The sequence below is a fragment of the Hypanus sabinus genome, chromosome 23 (assembly GCF_030144855.1).
Source record: "Hypanus sabinus isolate sHypSab1 chromosome 23, sHypSab1.hap1, whole genome shotgun sequence".
NCBI classification, from domain to species: Eukaryota; Metazoa; Chordata; class Chondrichthyes; order Myliobatiformes; family Dasyatidae; genus Hypanus; species Hypanus sabinus.
Window position 1 is genome coordinate 39,010,344 of NC_082728.1, and position 14,717 is coordinate 39,025,060.

Here is a 14,717-nt window from a genome sequence, read left to right on the forward strand (position 1 = left end):
CGCCGCCGCTTTCGTTCAAACGAAGGAAGCTTTGGCGAACGCCCCAATGCTAGTACATCCCAGAATGGACGCCCCTACCGCCCTCACAGTGGACGCATCTAACATGGCAGTCGGTGGGGTGCTGGAGCAACTCATCGCTGGTCGCTGGCAACCCCTGGCGTTCTTCAGCAAACACCTGCGGCCACCTGAGCTCAAGTACAGTGCTTTCGACCGGGAACTGTTGGCGCTCTACCTGGCAATCCGGCATTTCAGGTACTTCCTAGAGGGTCGGCCCTTCACCGCGTTTACGGACCACAAACCGCTTACCTTTGCATTTACGAAAGCGTCCGACCCCTGGTCGTCCCACCAGCAACGCCACCTGTCCTACATCTCTGAATACACGACAGATGTCCGGCACGTCTCGGGTAAGGACAATGTCGTGGCGGATGCTCTCTCTCTCGCCCTACCGTTCATGCCCTTTCCCAAGGGGTAGACTTTGAGGCACTGGCAGAGGCACAGCAGACAGATAAGGAGATTCCGAGTTACAGAACCGCAGTCTCCGGTTTGCAGCTCCAGGACCTCCCCGTAGGCCGGGTGAGAGGACCCTACTCTGTGACGTCGCCACCGGCCAGCCCCGTCCCGTCGTCCCGACAGCCTGGCGGCGCCGTGTTTTCGACTCCATTCATAACTTGGCGCATCCCTCCATCCGGACGCCTGTCTGGATGGTTTCCAGCAGGTTCGTTTGGCACGGACTCCGCAAACAGGTCAGTGAATGGGCCAAAACGTGCATGCACTGCCAGACGGCCAAGGTGCAGCGGCACACCAAAGCCCCACCACAGCAGTTCCATCCCACCCACCGGCATTTTGACCACATTCATGTGGATATCGTGGGCCCCCTGCCAGTGTCGCACGGAGCGCGGCACCTCCTGACTATCGTGGATCGGTTCACAAGATGGCCAGAGGTGGTCCCGCTCACTGACACCACCTCCGAATCTTGCGCCCGAGCCCTGATCACCACCTGGATATGTCGCTTTGGTGTACCGGCCCACATTACCTCTGACAGAGGCGCCCAGTTCACCTCCAGCCTGTGGTCAGCTATGGCCAGCCTTTTGGGGACTCAGCTGCACCACACAACTGCCTACCACCCACAGTCGAACGGGCTAGTGGAGCGTTTCCACCGTCACCTGATGTCGGCCCTCATGGCCCGCCTGCGAGGAGCCAACTAGGCGGACGAGCTTCCCTGGGTCCTACTCGGCATCCGCACAGCGCCCAAGGACGACCTGCACACCTTGTCGGCCGAGTTGGTATACGGTGCGCCCCTGGTCGTCCCCGGGGAGTTCCTACCAGCCCCACGGGGGCAAGAGGAAGATCCCACAGCAGTCCTGGGCAGACTACGTGAGAAGCTCGGTAACCTGGCCCCCATACCCACTTCACAGCACGGGCGGAACCCAACCTGCGTACCCAAAGACCTGCAGAACTGTAAGTTTGTGTTTGTACGAAGGGGCGGGCATCGGCCACCGCTGCAGCGGCCATACGAGGGGCCGTTTATGGTGCTCCGGAACAACGGGTCCACGTTCGTGCTGGACGTTGGGGGGAAGAGGAGGTTTTCACGGTGGACCGCCTCAAACCGGCCCATGTGAACCTGGCGCAACCGGCCGAGTTTCCGGCACCTCGGAGCAGAGGCCGACCTCCCAAGCAGGTTCCGGCCCAGACTGTGGACATTGGGGGGTGTATCGCCGGTTCTGGGGTGGGGTTATGTGGCAACCCATTTCCTGGCACATCCGAACCGGCTCACAATTAGATAGCCTATGGGGGTTTGCGAGCACAGAGCTTTGGAGCCTCTGCGCCACGGGGGGCAGGTTGAGGGAGGCTTAAAAGTGAGGCTGAGGATTTCGAATAAAGTTTTTTCCTTCGACTGCAGTTACCGACTCCGTGTCATAATTTTAGCGCTGCATGTAGCACACCACTACAGTATCATCAGACCTCAATGGACGTCTCTATCTTTGCTGGTAAGTCACCCAGTTATGGGGTTCGTAACACCAGATTTACCCAATGAGAGCTAGGAGATAAATCCCAATCCCTTAACCAACATTTCAAATATCAAATATTAATTGCCCAATAATAAAATCTAAAATTAGGCAATGCCAATCCACCTTCCTTCCTTGCCTTCTGTAGATATCTTTTACCTAATCTAGGATTTTTATTCTGCCATATATATGAGGAAATTTTTGAATCAACATTGTCAAAAAAGGATTTTGGAATAAAAATTGGTACCGCTTGAAATATATATAAGAACTTGGGTAAAATAATCATCTTAATAGCATTAATCCGACCTATCAGAGATAAAGACAATGATGACCATTTAGTGAACAAACAGTTAATCTGATCAACTAAGGGTAAAAAATTAACCTTGAATAACTCCTTATGATTTTTTTTGTAATTTTAATCCCTAAGTATATAAAAAAGTCATTAACTAATTTAAAAGGTAAATTTCCATAAATTGGAACCTGTCTATTTAAGGGGAACAATTCACTCTTATTAAGATTCAATTTATACCCAGAAAAGTTACTAAACTGAGCCAACAATGATATAACTGCAGGAATGGATTTCTCAGGATCAGAAATGTATAATAACAAATCATCTGCGTATAATGATAACTTGCGTATATCCATCCCGCAAGTAATGCCAAAAATGTTAGGTGATTCTCTAATAGCAATTGCCAAAGATTCCAAAGCAATATCAAATAATAATGGACGAAGAGGACAGCCTTGCCTGGTACCCTGAAATAAACAAAAAAAAGGGAGATCTTTGATTGTTAGTAAAAACCGAGGCTACTGGAGTATAATATAACAATTTAATCCAGGATATAAATGTCGGACTAAAATTAAACTTCTCAAGCACAGTAAATAAATATGGCCATTCAACTCTATCAAATACTTTCTCCGCATCTAATGAAATGACACATTCTGAGGCGCTGCATGAAGGAATATAAACAATATTCAATAATCTAATTTTGAAAAAAGAATAGTGATTTTTAATAAAACCAGTTTGATCCTCTGAGATAATTTGAGGTAATACCTTCTCCAGCCTGGTTGCCAGTAACTTGGAAAAGATCTTGGAATCTACATTCAATAAGGATATTGGTCTATAGGATGCACAGTCAGTAGGGTTTTTATCTTTCTTAAATATTAAAGAAATGGAAGCTCTATCAGAAGGTTATGGTAATTCACCTAGTCTAATTGCTTCTTCAAAAACCCTGCATAACCAAGGAGAAAGAGTAGAGGAAAAAAACTTTAAAAATTCTGCTGTATACCCATCTGGACCCGGTGCTTTCCCCGAATTCATAGAGGAAATAACACCTTTAATTTCTACATCACTAATAGGAGTTTCTAATATTAAAAGATCTTTTGATGATAATTTTGGAAAATTCAATTTCCCAAAAAAATCATGCATGGTATTATGATCATGAGGAAATTCAGAAAGATACAGGGAGGTATAAAAATCTTGAAAAGATTTGTTTATCTCATCATGATTAACTGTCAGTTCACCATTCTGTTGGCAAATCTTAATAATTTGATGTTTAACCGAAGCATTCTTCAATTGATTAGCTAACAGTTTACCCGATTTATCATTATGTATATAAAAATCACTTCTGTTTTTTGATTAATTGATTTTCAATCGAAGATGTAAGTAATAAACTGTGTTCCATTTGAAGCTCAACCCTTTGTTTGTAAAGCTCCTTACTAGGAGCAATCAAATATTTCTTGTCAATTTCTTTAATCTTATCAACCAATAAAAGAGTTTCCTTCTTAATACATTTTCTCAAACCAACAGAATAGGAGATAATCTGTCCACGTATATATGCTTTAAAAGTGTCCCAAAGTGTTCCGCAGGAAACTTCATCCATGGAATTAGTTGAAGAGAAGAAATCAATCTGTTCCTTCATAAATTTAATGAAATCCAGATCTTGCAGTAAGGTAGAATCAAATCGCCATTGCTTAGTACTAGAAGCTGTGTCCATTAATTTAATAGAAAGTTTCATTGGAGCATGATCAGAGATGGCTATAATGTCATAATTAAAACCAATTACAGATGGAATAAAACGAGAGTCAATGAAAGAATAGTCAATTCTTGAGTAAGAATGATAAACATGTAAGTGATGTAATTGATGTAAGTGGCCAACTTATTTGGTAAAGTCTGAATGGATATAGATCTATCCAGCAAAGGATTTAAACAGCAGTTGAAGTCACCAGCCATTATTAACATATATTCATTTAGATTAGATAGAGAAGTAAATAAAGACTTAAAGAAATCAGGATAATCCACATTTGGAGCATAAACATTAACCATAGCAACCTTCTTATTAAAAAGTAACCCAGTAATTAACAAAAATCTACCATTCGGATCTGAAATAATATCGTTTTGAACAAATATAATAGAGGAGTCAATAAAAATTGAAACTCCTTTTACTTTGGCATTTGAATTCGAATGGAACTGTTGACTCCCTCCAAAATCATAAAAAACATTGATTTTCCTCTTTCCCCACATGAGTTTCTTGTGCAAAAATAATATGCACGTTCAGTCTTTGGAATACTTTAAAAATCTTTTTCCGTTTAATTGGATGGTTTAAGCCATTAGTATTCCAAGAGACAAAATTAATGGTTTTAGCCATATTTCTAGAATCAACCCTTTGGTATATAAAGAGTTAACCAAAGTATGAACTCATGCACCTGGAGGAGGAACAAAAATAAGGGGAGGACCCAGAAATGACAACACAGTGGACATTTTAGTATTTTGAAATCAGCCCAAATGAAAAAACTGGAAAAACTAATAAAAAGACCAAAAGAATTAGAAAGGATTAGAAAGGACCTATCAATCTCTGCCTTAAACACACCCGATGATCTGGCCTCCACAGCTGCCTGTGCTAATAAATCCCACAAAGTGGCCACCCTCTGGCTAAAGAAATTTCTGTTTTAAATGGAGGCCTCTCTATCCTGAGGCTGTGCCCTCTCATCCTAGACTCCCCCCACCATGGAAAACATCCTTTCCACATGTACTCTGTCTAGGCCTTCCAACGTTTGAAAGGCTTCAGTGAGATACCCCCAATCCTTCTAAATTCCAGTATGTACAGACCCAGAGCTATCAAATGTTCCTTGTGTGATAACCCTTTCATTCCCAGAAGCATCCTTGTGAACTTGCTCTGAACCGTCACCAATATCAACACATCCTTTCTTAGATGAGGAGCCCAAAACTGTTCACAATACTCAAGGTGAGGCCTCACCAGTGCCTTATACAGCCACAGCATCACATCCCTGCTCTTGTATTCTAACCTCTTGAAATGAATGCTAACTTTGCATTTGCTTTCCTCACTACTGACTCTACCTACATGTTAATCTTCTGGTTGTTCTGCACAAGGACTCTCTATTTTCTATGCATCTCAGATTTTTGGATTTTCTCCCCGTTTAGAAAATGGTCCGCACATTTACTTTTACTACTAAAGTGCATGAACATGCATTTTCCAACATTGTATTTTATTTGTCACTCTCTAGCCCATTTTCCTAATGTGTCTAAGTTCTTCTGGAGCCTACCTGTTTCCTCAACACGATCTGCTCTTCCACCAATCTTTGTATCATTTGCAAATTTGGCAACAAAGCCATCTATTCCATCATCTAAATCATTGATATACAGCATAAAAAAGAAATGGTCCCAACACCGACCCCTGTAGGACACCACTGGTAGCCAACCAGAAAAGGATCCTTTTATTCCCACTCGCTGCCTCCTACCAGTCAGCCAACGCTTTAACCATGCCAGTAACTCCTGTAATACCATGGGCTCTAACTTGGTAAGCAGCCTCATGTGTGGCACCTTGTCAAAGACCTTCTGAAAGTCCAAATATGCAAAATCTACTACATCCCCTTTATCTATCCTACTTGCAATCTCTTCAAAGAATTCTAACAGATTGTTCAGACAAGAATTTCCCTTAAGGAAGCCATGATACTTTGTCCTATTTTGTCCTTAAAAATTGACTCCAACATCTGAGGTCAGGCTAACTAGTCTATAATTCCCTTTCTGCTGCCTTGCTCCTTTCTTAAAGAATGGAGCGACATTTTCAATTTTCCAGTCCTCTGGCACCATGCTAGAGTCAAATGATTTTTGAAAGATCATACTAATGCCCCCACAATCCCTACCGTTACTTCTTTCAGAACCCTGGGGTACAGTTAACCTGGTCCGGGTGACTTATCTGCCCTTAGGTCTTTCCGTTTTCCGAGCACCTTCTCCTTTTAAACAGTAACTGCACTCACTTCTCTTCCCTCATACCCTTCAACACCTGACGTACTGTGAGTGTCTTCCACAGTGAAGGCAGATGCAAAATACTAATTTAGTTCATCTGCCATCTCCTTGTCTCCCGTTATTATTTCTCTTGCCTCATTTTCTAGTGGTCCTGTATCCACTCTCATCTCTCTTTTATTTTTTACATACTTGAAAAAGCTTTCACTGTCCACTTTGATGTTGTTTGCTAGCTTGCTTTCATATTTCATCTTCCCCCCCCCCCCCAATGATTCTTTTAGTTTCAATCCTTTCCCAAAGTCGATCTAGTTATTTACTATCAGGTGCTGGTGTATTTGGAGGGTATTCCCAAAACAGCAGTGATAATCCCGTCTGGCCTTTTTGAGTTTTTGTGCATGACATTTGGACTGAAAAATGCAACACGGACTTTCCAAAGGCTAAATGACTCCATATTAAAAGACTTAGATTTTCCTTTTGTTTACCTGGTTGACATACTTGTCTCCAGCACGTCCAAATCCAAACGTGTACCTCATCTCCACATGCTTTTCAAGCACTTACGCCAACAGGGATTGATTATTAACCCTGCTAAATGCCAGTTTGGGTTGTCAGCATTGAATTTCTCAGCTGTGACATTTCTGCTGAGGGTGCGAAACCCCTCCTATGAAATGTAGCTGCTATTATGGATTTCCCACCAACCTGCACTACTAAAAAACTACATGAGTTTTTAGGCATAATGTATTTCTATCACCTCTTCATTCTGCAAACTGCTGCACTATGCTCCCCACTGTATAGTACACTTAAAGGCAATGCCCTTGATCAAGTGCTTGACTGTTCGCGGACACGACCAGAGCATTTGATGATACCAGACGAGATCTTTCTAACACGACCCTACCGGTGCACCCATTCCCCAGCTGTGCATGAACAGCTGGGCAGAGCCCTGTGCTCTCCTTCTTCAGTCGTCAACTCTGTACCCCCAAAAGCAAGTACAGCACGCTTGACCGCGAACTTCTCAGTCTCCATCTGGCAGTCTGCCATTCTGGTTTTCTCCTAGGTGGGTCGCCATTTTGCAGCGTTCGTTGACCTCAAACCCCACGTGCATTCCATAACCAAAATATCAGACCCTTAGTCTGCCTGACAGCAACACCACCTGGCTTACATATCCGAGTTCATAACGGATATACAACATATCAAGGGGGAAAATAATGCAGCGGCCGATTGCGTCTCACAGCAGTTGAGGCCGTACACATAGGGATTGATGTGCCGGTATGTTACTGACCCAGAGGCCCAGGCTTACCGAACAGCAGTCATTGGCTTGCGGTTAGCTGACATTAAGTTTTGGGAAGGTAGGTTTTCTCTCCTGAGCAATGTCTCAAACAGTCGCCCTTTCCCCATCGTGCCCACAAACTGGAGATGGACTGTTTTCGATTCCATACATGTCTTCTTGCATCCAGGCTGGAAGGCCTCACAGAAACTGGTTGCAGCGAAGTTTGTTTGGCACAGTCTCAGAAAAGGCACACGCGATTGACTGCAGCTTGTGTGGTGTGCCAGTGGGCACAAATTAACCATGGTGTTCAGGCTCCACCGGCACATTCTGAGGCCCCTGAGTGATGGTTTGACCGTGTCAATGTGGACCTTGTTTGTTCTCTTCCTCCCTTCCGTGATTTCACGCACCTCCTTACCATGGTGGAGCATACCACCAGGTGACCAGAGGTCATTCCCCTAGCATCGACAATGGCTGAGGACGTGGCTCAGGCACTCATCAGCACCTGGGTTCCTCAGTTTGGCACCCCATCTGATATTTCCTCTGACTACAGTCCTCAATTCATTTCAGACTGTAAGGATACATCACATCTATGTGAGCGGTCTCACCACTCCTCAAAGGCTGCTCTGACGGCTTCCCTGACCGATGAGTGTGTTGGCATGATTATCTCCTGTGGGCCTGCTGGGGCTCAGAGCAGCTCCAAAGGAGGAACTGCAGTCATCCACGGCTGAGCTGGTGTATGGGCAGCCATTACGAGTGCCAGGTGATTCCACTCCTGATGCCATGACCCCCTGGTCAGCCTTTCAGCAGCGTTCCATCCTCCTCAATAAATTCAATTCCTTTTCACCTATTCCAACCTCCATTATGGTGTACAGCACTCTTCTGTACCTGTTGACCTCCATTCTGCCTCATTTGTTTTCATCCACCATGACACATACCAACATCCTCGTTTAGGCCCCCATACGATGGCTCATTCTGTGTTTTTGAATGGGGAGAAAAGACTCTTACCATAGATAAGAAGAGTAAACAGGAGTGTATTTTGGTAGATCACCTTAAGCCGGCCCACCAAGATTTGGAGTATTCTGCTGCCAGGCCACTGGCGTCACAACATGATCATGAGTGTGTCAACGCATGTCTGGATGAACCTGAGGCTCCTGCAGCTCCTCCATCCATGAAACACAGGACTCAAGCTGGGCAGCTCTCTGAGCTCCAGACAGGCACACAATGCTCTGAAACCCCTTTTTACCGGGCGTTTCTGGAAATGCAGCTAGTTAGCCCATCCTTAACAGCCATGGGACTCCGCAGTGAGGAAACTGCCTTTCTCAGGCTCCGTACGTCTAGGGTATACATGTCTTTGGTCCTTCCAAAACCCGTGAGGTTGGGAAGTCTCACCCATCCAAACCCCAGTTTGTGTGAAGGCTGTGTGATTTACTGCCCCCCTGCAATTGCCCGTCGGCAGGAAATAACAGATTGTACACTGCATATAAAGGAAGTATATTTCTGACCAAAGGGTTATTAAAGAAAGAAAAGAAAAAAAACAAAAAAAAGCCCATTATAATTAAAGAGTCAAGTGTGCAAATAAGTTGGAGCTCACCTTGAAGCTGCCTGTAACTCATGCGGTGGACCCTCACACCACGTTCCGAATGTTGCTCGAAGTCCATTTCGACAAAAGGGCTCTCCCACAGGAGTATTGGTCCTTCCTCCTTGAAGCCTTTCGTCTTCACAAAGCACCTCGTGCAAAAGGGATGGCACCTTCCTTCCTGTCTTCTCCCAGCTCCCGCCAAGAAAAGACTTCAACCCACACCAGTGTCTCTCACAAAAGCTGCACCCCCCCCCCCCATTCTCTAGGACCTTCTCCCAATTCCACCATCCTGACTGGCTGACACCACATTCCTAAGTTGAAGGACAAAGGCCATTTCCTTAGCTCAAACTCGAACAGGCTAGTAGCAGAAAAGACCGCTTTTACAGAACTGCTGGAATGAAATACCTGCAGCATGACAGTAAAAATTTTAATCCGGGCGTTACAGCTGGTTTTAGTGAATTTGGGGGGAGGGGAAGAGGGGTTGTTGTGCAGGGTAACGTAGTTGAGAGAGATGGACATAATACACAACCACCGACATTGAGTTGGGGTTTCGCTTTAAGAGGCTGGGCTGACATGGTGACATTACTACGTAAAAGGTTTTTTAGCACCTTTTTGTTGTGTATCTGCCATTTCTCAGCCCATATCTGCAAATGATCTATATCAAGTTGTATTCTTTGCCAGTCTTCTATACTATCCACAAATCTATCAATCTTGGTATCATCCACTAAATTACTAACCCACCCATCTATATTTTCATCCAGATTATTTAAATACATTACAAACAGCCTAGGTCCCAGCACAGATTCCTGCAGAACTCCACTAATCACAGACCTCCTGCTCGAATAAGTCCCTTCAACCACTACCCTCTGGTTTTCATGCACAAGCTGGTTCTGAATCCAAACAGCCAATTCACTGTGGATCCCATGCATCTTAATCTTCTGGATTAGCCTGCCATGAGGGACTTTGTCAAACGCCTTACTAAAATCCATGTAGACAACATCCAACGCCTACTCTCATCACCTTGTCAAAAAACTCAGTCAGGTTGGTAAGGCACAACCTGCTACACACAAAGCCATGCTGGCTCTCCCTAATAAGGACATGGGCATCCAAATGCTGATATATCCTATCCCTAAGAAATTTCTCCAGCAATTTCCCTACAACTGATGTGAAACTATAGTTTCCAAGATTTTACCTTGTTTCCTTCTTAAGTAGAGGTACAACGTTGGCCTCTCAACAGTCCTTCAGGACCTCACCTGTGGCTATAGAGGACACAAAGATACTGGTCAAGGACTCAGCAATCTCATCTCTTGCCTCCTTCAATAACCTAGGGTAAATCCCATCAGGTCCTGGAGACTTATCCACCTTTATACTCATCAAGAGGCCCAACAATTCCTCTGCTTTGGCTTCTAAACACTCTAATGCATTTATACACTCAGCTCTGATCTCCTGGTCCTCCATATCCTTTTCCTTGGTAAATACTGAAGCAAAGTGCTCATTAAGTACCTCACTCACATTCTCTGTATCCAAGCAAATGTTCCTCCCCCCTTTATCCTTGAGTGGTCCCACCATTTCCTTAGTTATCCTCTCACTCTTTTGCATGTATATACCAGTAAATGGTGTTATGTATGTCTCTCCCAATTACATTACCCTACAAGGTGAATGCAGGAATAAGTGGCAGGATGGAAATTAGTGAAGAGGGATGAATGGACAAGGGATCCATGGAGGGAGTAATCTCAGTGGATAGTGCAGAATGGGGTGGAGCTAATGATGTGTTTGGTGATGGGGTACCGTTGAAATTTTTTTTAAACAAAATATACTTTTTTCAAAAATAAAATTTTATACAATAAACCATTCAATGACTCTCAGTCCTTTACAAATGTTTCCGTTACAGTCTTTACATTTCCACACTTTTTGCCACCCACATGGCACTCTGTTATTCCATATTTACATACCCTTGTTGAGGGGTATACACCCTGCCCCCCCCCACCCCTCAACTCCTGCGGGAGAAGAACCCTAGACTGTGGGCCTTCCCCACCGGGCCCTTGCGGCGGCTGCACCGAGTTTGAGTGCGTCCCTCAGCACGTACTCCTGCGGCCGAGAATGTGCCAATCGGCAGCATTCCCCCACGGACTTGTTCTGGTAGACCATCAAGTTTCGGGCTGACCAAAGAGCATCTTTCACCGAGTTGATGATCTGCCAGCAGCACTGGATGTTGGTCTCGGTGTGCATCCCCAGGAACAGCCCGTAGATCAGAGAGTCCTCTGTTACACAGCTGCTGGGGATGAATCTTGACACTGTCCCCTCCATCCTCCTCCACACCTTCTCCACGAACCCTCAGTGTGCAAAGAGGTGAGTCACCTCTGTGGTGGTGGAAGTTGGTGGCGGTGAAAAATGGTGGAAGTTGCGGACATTAATGTGCCAGATGCAGAAGCTCCTGGGGTGGTAGGGGAGGACAAGAGGAACTCTATCCCTATTAAGGCAATGGGAAGATAGGACAAGGTCTGTGAAGATAGGTGAGTTTAACTTTCTACATATTGACTGGGACCCCCACACTGCAAAAGGCCTGGATGGGATAGAGTTTATCTAAAGTGTTCAGGAAATTTCCCTTATCGGTACATAGAGGTCCCAACTAGAAAGAGTGTGGAGTGTGGACTAGTTCTCCCATTAGGGAATGACGTAGCATAGGTGACAGTAGTTTGTTTAGAAACACTTTGCATCTAGTGATCATATTACCATTAACTTCAAGATAGAGATGGTGAAGATCCTCGGGTTGAGATTCTAAGTTGGAGAAAGGCTAATTTTGATGATACCAGAAAGGATCGGGTTAGTGTGGATTGGGACAGGTTTTGTATGATCCTGTCAGGATAAAAGGCAAGTGTAACAGGTTTAGGGATCCTTGGTTTTCACGAGATATTGAAGCCCTAGTTAACAAAAAGAAGGAGATGACCGGAAGGAGCAAATGAAGTATTTCAGGAAGACAAAAAGAAGGCATGAGGTTACTCTAGTAGATACCGTGAAGGAGAATCCCAAGGTTGGGGTGACACATATATTATGAGAAAGAGGATAGCAAGGTATAAAATTGATACTCTGAAAGATCAGATCTATGCATGGAGCCAAAAGAGAGAAGGGAGAATTTAAACCTATTATTTGCAGCTGGATTTTCTCAGGAGATAGACACAGTCTAGAAATGAGACGAAGCAGGAGTGAGTTCATCGATCATATACAGATTATAGAGGAGGAGGTGAGGCAAGACAGGGTGGATAAATTCCCAAGGCATGACAAGGCGTTCCCTTGGTTCCTGTGGGAGGTTATTACAGGGACCCTCGCAAAGATACTTCAAATGTCCTTAGCCACAGGTGAGGTGCCGGAGGATAGATAATGTTGTTCCGTTGTTTAAGAAAGGCTCTATGAATAAACCAAGAAATCATAGTCAGTGAGCCTGACATCAGTGCTGAATAAGTTATGGGCAGGTATTCTGAGGGACCAGATATATAAGTATTCAGATAGTCAGCGGCTGATTAAGTATAGTCAATGTCATGTTGTGTGTGTTGTAGGTCATGTCTAATCAATCTTATAGAGTTTTTACAAGGAAGTTATCAGGAAAGTTGATGAATGTTGTCCACATGGGCTTTAGCAAAGCCTTTGCAAGGTTCTGCATGGGAGGTCAGTCAAAAAGGTTCAGTTACTTTGCATTCAAGATGAGGTAGTAAATTCGATTACACATTGGTTCATGGGAGAAGCCAAAGAGCAGTAATAGATGGTGGCCTTTCTGACTGGAGGCCTGTGACCAGTGGTGTGCCACAGGGATCAGTCTGGTATCTGTTTTGTTTGTCATTTATATCAACCATCTGAATGGTAATCTGGTTAACTGGATCAGCAAATTTGCAGATGACAACAAGATTATGGGTGTAGAGGACAGTGACGAAGACTATCAAAGCTTGCAGCGGGATCTGGACCACCTAGAAAAAAGAGCTGAAAAATGGCAGATGGAATTTAATGCAGTCAAGGGAGTGGTGATGCACTTTGGGAGGATAAACCAGGGTAGGACTTGCATGGTGAGTAGTAGGGCATTGAAGAGTTAGGTCGAACAGAGGGATCTGGGAATACACTTCCATAATTCCTTGAAAGTGACAATACAGGTAGGTAGATTTGTAAAGAAAGCTTTTGGCACATTGGCCTTCAGAAATCCAAGTATTGAGTACAAGAGTTGGGATTTTATGTTGAAGTTGCATAAGATATTGAAGAGGCCTAATGTGGAGTATTGTGTGTAGTTTTGGTCACCTACCTACAGGAAAGATGTAAATCAAATTGAAGGAGAGCAGACGAAAATTTACAAGGATTTTGCCGTGTCTTGAGGACCTGAGCTATAGGGAAAGGTTGAACATGTTGTGAATTTATTCCCTAGACTGTTGAACATACTGGGAGATTTGTTAGAGATCTACAAAATTATAATGGGTATAGAAAGGGTAAATGCAAGCAGACTCTTTCCATTGAGGCTGGGTGAGACTAGAACTGGGCGTCATGGGTTAAGGGTAAAAGGTGAAATGTTTAAGGAAATCATTAGGGGAAATTTATTCACTCACAGGGTGGTGAGAACAAGCTGGTAGTGCAAGTTGTAGATGTGGGTTTGATTTCAACATTTAAGGGAAATTTGGATCGCTATATGAATGGGAGAGATGTGGAGGGCTATGTTCTAGGTGCAGGTCAATGGGACTAGGCAGATTAATTGTTTGGCATGTACTAGATGGGCTGAAGGGCTTTTTTCTGTGTTGTAGCGCTCTTTAACTCTATGACTCTTAAGTTATGCTGGTTTAGGAGCCAGGTGGCTGAAGGGTAATAACTGTTACTGAACCTGACGGTTCTTTCAGTAGTCAGCTCAGGATATCAGTCACCTCAAAGACTGTGTTCAGCCTCTGCTCAAACCAAAAGGCTGCAGGTTAACTGATCTAAAAAAAATGATCTCAATGATCTGGCGGCGGTGGTGGAGGCGGAAACGATAGGGTCTTTTAAGAGACCCCTGGATGGTACATGGAGCTTAGGAAAGTAGAGGGCTATGGGTAAAGCCTAGGCAGTTCTAAGGTAGGGACATGTTCAGCACAGTTTTGTGTGTCGAAGGGCCCGTATTGTGCTGTATGTTTTCTATGTTTCTATGTTTCTAATCCAGATTGAGGGGGAGAAATCTGCTAGAATCTCATTGAAATAGAATTAGGACAGGGTCAGGCTGTGACGTCTGACGGGGTGAGATGGGGGTACAGGCTCTCACTGTCCAGGACCTTGTATGAAGACCTTGGGAATAGATAGTGATGTAACATTGGAATATATTGAAGCCGCATCCAAAGTAAAATTACTACACAGAGATAAAAGCTGTCAATGTGAATTAATGAAAGCATACAGTTTGGTTGTGTTCGGTCCAGTCCCACTGGCTGAACTGCCTCACATCTCCATCTAGATCACTGGCTGTCTGCAGCCAGTCCTGAGGTGATAGAATGCACATTGCTCCCCCCCCACCCCACCCTCAAACCTGATGGGGCTTTCACAGCCAACAAAGGTAGGCCAAGCCGTCATTGATTTTAATGACTTTTTAATGTCTCTAACTTCCATTTAAAA